The sequence below is a fragment of the Danio rerio genome, chromosome 22 (genome assembly GCF_049306965.1).
Source record: "Danio rerio strain Tuebingen ecotype United States chromosome 22, GRCz12tu, whole genome shotgun sequence".
In the NCBI taxonomy this organism is placed as follows: domain Eukaryota; kingdom Metazoa; phylum Chordata; class Actinopteri; order Cypriniformes; family Danionidae; genus Danio; species Danio rerio.
Window position 1 is genome coordinate 22,660,575 of NC_133197.1, and position 6,926 is coordinate 22,667,500.

Sequence of the window (6,926 nt, forward strand, 5' to 3'; positions counted from 1 at the left end):
TGACGAATCTCCAGGGGAAAATCTCGGACCAGACATGCGCTTTTATGACAGTTTGGTGATCAACAAATGCAGTGGAATCTCAGCAAATACTTGCTTCACAGACATAAAAAATATATTTAAATAAAGCTTAAAATATGTACTTTTAAATGAACCAAGTGCACTTGAAGACAAAAGTTTTTTTTTTTATTTTGTAATCTGTATGAAACAATCGCAAGGTACAGACCATCTTGTCAAATGCACATCACATGACAGCAATTACTCAAATACCTACAAACTTGTAAACAAAGAGCCACTGACATTTCTGGAGGAGATTTTCCATCAAGAGCAAGTTGTGGATTACTTCAGAAGAGCAGCACAATCTGATGATATATTATCCAGAGGATGATAATGTGTAGAATGGCCATAAATAAGGTTGGTGTCGTGATCTCGTTCCTTTCGAGTGCGCATGCGCATTAGCTGGGGCACCCTGAAAATGTCAAGATTTTACTTGATTTGGATGTTCAGAAACTAAACTTATGATACAGTTGTTGTTTAACTTTATTGGTAATTCCTTTTATGTAATGTAATCATAAGCTTGGCCAACAGTTTTGGAGAATTTGATGTTTCCCCATTCAGACAGAATGCCCGAGCAAACTGCTCGAAAGACGTTTCAAAGATGGCCGTTAATTGAAATACTTACCTTAAAGCAGTGGTCACCAAACCTGTTCCTGGAGGGCTGGTGTCCTGCAGATTTTAGCTCCAACCCTAATCAAACAGACCTGAACATGGTAATCAAGGTCTTACTAGGTATACTTCAATCATCCAAGCAGGTGTGTTGAGGCAAGTTGGAGCTAAACCCTGCAGGGACACTGGCCCTCCAGGACCGAGATTGGTGACCCCTGCCTTAAAGGAACAATGGTTTCCATTAAGCTATTAGAGAGGCTGACTGTAGTATTGGTATCCTAGTAACCAACAGTAAACAAGACAAGCACAATGGAAACAGCCGATTAGTCAAGTGGGTGCATTGTTCAGTATGTCAGGGTTTGTTTAGGAAAATGTGTTTCCATCTCCCTTTATTCAAACACCCAAAACCACCTCATGCAAGCATTTTTTTTGTGGATTAATGGAATTTAATCCATTAATCCACAATAATCTAATTTAATTTTTAAATTTGGCATTTCCATCACTTGTTTCTCATGCAGTAGGCTACTTTAAAATGTGCACTAACACAGGGCAATGGAAACCCAGCTAGGTGTACCAGTTTCTTTCTTCAACAATACTCAAAATATCCTATTTTGTGTTTAGCAGGAAAATGAAATACCTACCGTTTTAGGCACGTAGCCAGCCTGGGGAAAGGGGTGGTTCTTTTTTAATCAAAATTAAGACCTTTTTGCAGGTTTCTGGCTCATTTTCTATTTAATTATGAAGTTGAAAAAATTTTAAGCTGTATTAGCTTGTCAGATGGTCATCATAACAACACTTTATGATCTACAGTACCAAAATATTTCATAAAGATTTAGAAAAAAATAAGTATTAATGGACACTTATTTTTTAAATTCAAATTTATTACATCATGGCGAAGCAGTGGCGCAGTAGGTAGTGCTGTCGCTGGTTTGAGCCTCGGCTCAGTTGGTGTTTCTGTGTGGAGTTTGCATGTTCTCCCTGTGTTCGCGTGGGTTTCCTCCGGGTGACCTGGTTTCCCTCACAGTCCAAAGACATGCGGTACAGGTGAATTGGGTAGGCTAAATTGTCCGTAAGTGTGAATGTGTGTGTGGATGTTAGATGGTTTGCGACTGGAAGGGCATCCGCTGTGTAAAAACTTGCTGGATAAGTTGGCGGTTCATTCTGCTGTGGTGACCCCGGATTAATAAAGGGACTAGCTGACAAGAAAATGAATGAATGAATGAATATTACATCATATATCATTACAAAAAAATCTGTTTAAGTTTTAAATAAAAAAAATGCATTAGGCAAATAACAAACTGGCCAGCACATTCAAATTTCCTCATTCAGAATTTGGCCATTCCAATAATAAAAAATTGAGACATATTAAAAATAAAAGCAATTTATGATTTTTCTAGCCTTTCTTGTAAATAAAGTATATTTGGTTGAAGATTTATGGATAACAACAATAGCTAAATTAGTAGTCAAATTAATTTTATTATGGGACTTCTGGGGCTTTACACCTTTTTATTGGCCAATTTTTGTTTCAAGAACAAGGTCCAAGATTTAGAATAAAAGTTACTTGTAAAATGTTTTCTCTATTTAAAAACAATACAGTAGCGAAAGATGACCACTTACACCAGATTGTATGTTTTAGCTGGATGTTGGACTAATGAAAAATAATAGTTTGCATTGGACAAAACTGATTAGCTGAAGTCACACTGATGTGACGGTCAACAGATAATTTGGCTTGGTCTGAAAGCTCTTTTATTTTCACAATTTTTGATGGTGCAGCAGTCAAAATCATACAAATAAGCTCATGTATAGTACAAATTCTGGACTTTTGTCATTGAGGGGTAGGTCTTTCGAACCACAAAGTTTTTACTTGTTTATACTACTTAATTGAAATGACGGGCCTTAGTTTTATAACAACTTGAGGGTGAGCAAAGGATGTTATTTATTTATTTATTTATTGAATGGTCTGTCCCTTTAACACAGACGAATCGGACATGCATCGGAGCATTGAAGAATGACTTAATGGAGTCAATCGGTTTTAATTAGCGCTCGGACCATTTGCCGTCGCAGATCTCGGACAGGAGGCTCGGACGGTGCCATGCGGATGAGTCTTTTTCTTTTGTTCACCCCTCCGTCATTTATACCTCCTAAATAAGGCTGCGGGTCAAAGGGCAGCTTTAGGTGCTCGGATAGACATTTAGGCACAACTGCAGGTCTGTCTATTTTACTAACGACAGCGCAGCGAGTGTCAGTAAGACGCAAAAAAACAGTCATTGACCTTTTCATACTTCAGCTTCTAATTCAGATTCAAATATAAGCGCAACCTTCTTCTTTTTTTTTTTTTTTTGCAAATATGTTGCTCTTGCCAACATTTCATCGTTACATAGGCTACATTGCAATTTAATTAATTAGAACTGCATTATATTTACTACAACATATAAAAAATGCAGAAATATGTTTATAAAGAACATATGTCGATAATCAGACATTGTAGTTCATATTTGTTGTTAGTGATCAGCGCATAAAATGTCTAAATTAGATTTTTTTTTGTTTTTTGTTTTGCTTTTTTACTAATATTAACAAATAATGTTATAAATGTGGGCCTATGGTATAAAAGATATGGACGTTGTCTTGTTTAAAAGAAGCCTATTTCAGGTATACACTGCCACCTAGTGGTAAATAAAGTATATTCCGTTTAAACGTTTTTACAATTAAATCATTTATTAAATTACGTTTTATAACAATGGTTACTTTTCCTCACCATTTTTGCCAGACAATAATTGTTATTATTATTATTATTATTAGTAGTATTAATAATGCTAATAATAATAATAATAATAATAACATAATTATTATTAGAAATTGTAATTAATATATTATTATTTATATATTATTATAATAAAGTAGGTCTGTTTTTTTCTGCTTAAAGACAAAGATAAATGAAAAGTTTTAACATTATTAACATTATTGTATATGAAATCAGAGTTATTTAACCTTTGAATTTTTTTTCTCTTTTAAATATTTCCCAAATTATGTTTAACAGAGCAAGGAAATTTTCACAGTATGTCTGATCATGTTTTTTTTTTTTCTTCTGAAGAAAGTCTTATTTGTTTTATCTCGGCTAAAATAAAATCAGTTTTTAATTTTTTAAAAAACAGTTTAAGGTCAAAATTATTAGGCCCTTTAAGCTATATTTTTTATAATCTACAGAACAAACCATCATTAAACAGTAACTTGCCTAATTACCCTAACCTGCCTATATATAGATAAATTAAAAAAGATAAAAAAAAAATATATATATATATATATATATATATATATATATATATATATATATATATATATATATATATATATATATATATATATATATATATTACATTTTATTAATGTTATTTTTTTTTCTCCTGCTTGTTTTTATAGATTTTCTGACTTCAATGTATAAATTAAACATATGATTAGTTTATTTTGTGGCCTTTGCAGTTGGAAGGGCATAGGTGCGTAAAAAAATGTGCTGGATAAGTTGGCAGTTCATTCTGCTGTGGCAACCCCTGATGAGTAAAGGGACTTAGCTAAAGGAAAATGAATGAATAGATAAAAGTATTATTATAATTATTACTTATATTATTTCTAAAGTTAATATGTTTATTTAGTTTTTTTCATTATTTTAAAATAATAACAAATATGATTTTCCCTCCTCTATATTACTGTTTTTCTTATTTTAAAGACCTTAACAAATGGTTTCCTCCTTTATTTTTGCCAGCTTCTTTAGAAAAATAACAACAGTGCCCATTTCTGAAGGTTCTTTCTTTCTCTTAGATGAAGCTTCTTCACAAAAAGTTCCCAGTGCACTTGCAACTATTCATCCCTCTAAACCATTTAATGTGATCCTCTCACCATCTCAAACATGAAAAACAGACAGAGAAGGAGGACAGAGCACAAAATATGAGAGGAAAGCCTCCATCTTTCAGCCCTAAGTGCTGCTGCAAGGGCCAGTAAATCAGCTCTAGTGCAGGCAGAAGCAGCGTTTTGGAACAGGCAGATTGTCCCCTCTGCATCATTAGCTGCTAATAAGACACACACACACACACACACACACACACACACACACACACACACACACACACACACACACACACACAGTCAAAAAATGAGGAAGATGACACAACTGACCTCGAGACAGGGGTCATCATCAGGTCATCAGCCCACCCCATCCTGACTGCTATCCAGATAAAACCATCAAAACAAACTGCAATCCACACTATCTATAAGCCTATAGCATCTGGCAAGTGTACTACCAATGAGGACTAAACTTTGGGCTAATTTGTGTAAATTTACGTTTTTTTATTATTATTATTATTTTAAGAAATATTGATTAATGTACACTGTCCCTTATTGTAAAGAAAGGGATATGAATTTAATAAAAATTCAATGAATATATAATTCTTTCATCATTTGTTCATCCTCCAAACATGCTTGAGTTTTTGTCTTCTGTTGAACAAAGTAAAGTAAAAACTGTACATTGTCTTTCATAGTCAATGGTGACCGGTTTTCAGCATACTTCAAAATATCTTCTTTTGTGTTCAACAGAAGAAAGTAACTCAGCATGCTTGCACCAAGTGAGGATGAGTACGTCATTTTAATTTTAGGGTAAACTATACATTTAATTTTATAGCATAATATATATATATATATATATATATATATATATATATATATTTTTTTTTTTTTTTATTTAATTTTTTTTTTATTTATTTTTTTTTTTAAAGCAGTCGATTATTAGTAGGCAAAAAATGTTTACTAATCGGTTGACGTCACATGGTGAACACTAGATGGCAGCGTTTGTTTAGTTTTAACAGTCTACACAAATTCGTAAGCTATCATGCACTAATTTCTATTCAATTATTCATTTTCTTTGCGGCTTAGTACCTTTATTAATCTGGGGTCGCCAAAACAGAATGAACTGCCAACTTATCCAGATTACGCAGATATATATATATATATATATATATATATATATATATATATATATATATATATATATATATATATATATATATATATATATATATATATATATATAAACTTTTTAAAAATATGCTAAAAAGTACACCAGACAACAAACAAAGGCGTTTGTACACATATGTGTCGTTTTTATTATTAATGTCTGATACATTTATTATATTAATTAATAAATTTGGCCATTTTAGGCTTAGATCTGTGCAATTTAGGAATTTAGGGATATGTTTAAGAAAATGTAGCTATGATTTAAAGATATCATTTTTACCCTGCTCATTTTTTTTTACTGAGACCTGTTTGAAATTGGAATAGGCTAATAATAGCTTAATAACAACAACAACAACAACTATAATCATTTTAATAATTAGTTTGTCTAGAATTTTGTTTATGAGTTTAGCTAATTTCATTTATACAGGCATATGTGTTATATATTTAAATACGAAAAAACACCCTTTTTATATGTTTATTTTATGTGCATGTCATACCTCAATTAATGACTGAAAGTTGAAACGACTATATTTAAATAAAATAACCATAGTGTTAGTACAAATTAAACCAAAGACAAATGGTTTTACTACACTAGTTATAATATACCCATATTTAACACTATATGTGGTTATACGCCATAAAGGCATGGTTTCATGAGGTGTGGGGAAGTGTTATGTTTATTTTAATTCATGAATATTCAATATTTTATGTGCACCAATTGCAAAAAAAAAAAAAAAAATATATATATATATATATATATATATATAAACGTGTAGTAGGCCTATAGCCTATCTCATTGGCACATTGAAAATATTAACAAAACATTATTAATATGGTAATTAGTGCTACCACCTTGTTAAATGACCTTCCTTGTTTAGGTTAACTACCAAAAAAACAAACAGACTTTATTAGTTAAATAACAGACGATGTTCGCTCGATCTCCATTTAGGTAAAACTTCTTTATTTGCTAATTTTGCTGTTAGTACATTGTTCATGTAAGACCCCGCTGAACTTTTTGAGTTTTCCAACTCAAATGTTGACACATGCTAATAACACCTGACAAATGTTAATCTTGGCTGAAAGTGAACAGGGACCTTCTGATGTCCGCTGAGCTTTCGGGTTCACGCTAGCATAATGATTTTTAGCAAACACGGCCATTTTACAGCAATAACTCGGCAATTCATCTAAATGGGGTTGATATATTAGCTGAACGTCAGGTTAAATGTAATTTACGTGCTGATAGGTGTCACGATTATTACGGA